This window comes from Fukomys damarensis, unplaced genomic scaffold, assembly GCF_012274545.1.
Source record: "Fukomys damarensis isolate Sample0158 unplaced genomic scaffold, DMR_v1.0_HiC HiC_scaffold_9, whole genome shotgun sequence".
In the NCBI taxonomy this organism is placed as follows: domain Eukaryota; kingdom Metazoa; phylum Chordata; class Mammalia; order Rodentia; family Bathyergidae; genus Fukomys; species Fukomys damarensis.
Window position 1 is genome coordinate 6,331,896 of NW_022900921.1, and position 2,014 is coordinate 6,333,909.

General features: G+C 38.0%; 1 long non-coding RNA gene across 3 annotated transcripts in view; it reads left to right on the forward strand.

Annotated features, from left to right (window-relative positions):
- The window catches only part of LOC104873151, a 111,472-nt gene that overhangs the window by 65,764 nt on the left and 43,694 nt on the right, over nucleotides 1-2,014 (forward strand). The window lies entirely within an intron of this gene.

Here is a 2,014-nt window from a genome sequence, read left to right on the forward strand (position 1 = left end):
TTTTTTGAGACAGGGTCTCCCTATGTAGTTAACACTGACCTGGAACTCACTGTGCAGCCCAGGCTGGTCTCAAACTCACAGTGATCTTCCTGCCTCAGCCTCCCAAGGGCTGGGATTACAGGCATGCGCCACCACACCCAGCCTTGTCAGGTCTCTTGCTTGCTCTGCGACCTTCTGTCTGCCGTGCACTGTTGCTCCTCTCCTCTGCAGTTGCTGTCTGCCATCCCACCCTGCCTTAGATACAGCTGGAGATGGCCTGAAACCTGTACAAACTGTGAGCTACATGAGCGCCTTTTCACTTTTAACAGTAGGTGATGGGTATTTTGTCTCAGCAACAAGACAAGAATAACTAAGGCACGCTCCCCCTTTCCCTTGTTTCTCTTGTCATGTGAACAAGTTCTTCCCAGTTCCCAATATATATTCTTCATTTTGCTCCTTGTTTGCCCTTTGGGTTTCTCACGCAAAAGCAATGATGTGATATTGAAACTTGCGTGTGTGATTTATTTCCCTTAAAATTATGGTCTCAAGATGATGACCTGGATGGTGTTTGATGTTTGCTTTGGCTCTGGCTTCCATAAGCAAGTGTAATAGTAAACTCCATCACAATGTTTTTATAATGTATTTCTACAAGTTTAGAAGAAAGGGCTCCAGCCAGTAGAGAAGAATGTGGAAAATTTGTATCTTTTTGTAGTAAATCCTGTGAGATATTTAAAAAGGGATGTATAGGGAAGATAGCATGTACTACTGGTGCTGTTTTCTATGCTCATATTAGTGGACAACATCTAAGAGTGATGCTCCCACTCTAGGTTAATTATAAAATGCAGATGAGGCTTTTGTGACATGATTATCGTTCTTTAGTCTATTTCGTCTGGTGACTTTGGGTGACAAATCTGGTTCAGTGACTGTTTCTTTCCTCCCTGGTGAGAGACCCACAATTTTCAGCAGTCTAATTATAACAGTGCTACTGAACATTTATTCTGAAAACAAATCACATATATCACAGCAAGATGGCAGAATGCCAGCTTCTTAATTGTGAATGGACTGCTGATAAGCCAGTTATCTGGAGGAGAAAAAAAATATGATCTAGAGTGTTTGTGAAGATCTTTGGTATAAATATTTCCACTGTGACTGATTTCCAGCACCATTTCTTTGGCAACAGGCTTGCAAAGTTCCTAAATATTTTCATAAGCTTCAGTGGGTCATTTCAAGCCAGCCACCAGCACACCAATGGTGCTTATGCATACTAGAACTGTAGGCTGGAAAAATGGTACTTTTAAATGATCTTTCCATGCCTTTATTCAATCAAAACATCCATTAAGTTTTTGTATTACATGTAAGGGTACTTTACAATGCTGGTTTTAATAATTGGAGTCACAAACAACTTTGAGGCGCTGATCATTTTGTGTACAATTTCATTGGTCTCAGATTAGGAATTATATTGATTATTTAAGTTGGGACAACTAATGTGCCAGGCAACATTCTCAATGTCATTATTTCAGTTCCCTAACTTTGTGAATAACTGAAGAGCTCAAAAGTCACTGTCTTATAAGTGTTAAATTGCCGATGTTTTATTAATCATGTTTACTCCGTGGCCCTTTTGTCATTCTGTGGCCTAAAATTAAGAGGTCATAAGAAATCCAAGAAAAATCAGGAGGTCAGCAATTAATGGCATTATACAATTTAGTTTTCTTACTTTACTTTGTTCCAATTTGTGAGAACTATTATATAACATTTCAATTTTAATTTTGAAATATGTCCTATATTTATATGTGTGTGTGATGTATGTATTTAAATGAACTAAGACACAATCAACCCTGGTTTTCTTTTTTACCTTAATGCTTCCAGAGTAGGTCAAATTAGGTTCTGACCAGGCTTAACAGAACTTTTGAAATTTCCGACTAGGGCAGACCTCTTTGTGTGCAATCTCACAGTACTAATGTTTATATCTTATAGCACACTTGACGATTAGATTTAAGTGATTTTAATATAGTGATTTTTTTTTTTTTTTTTTTTT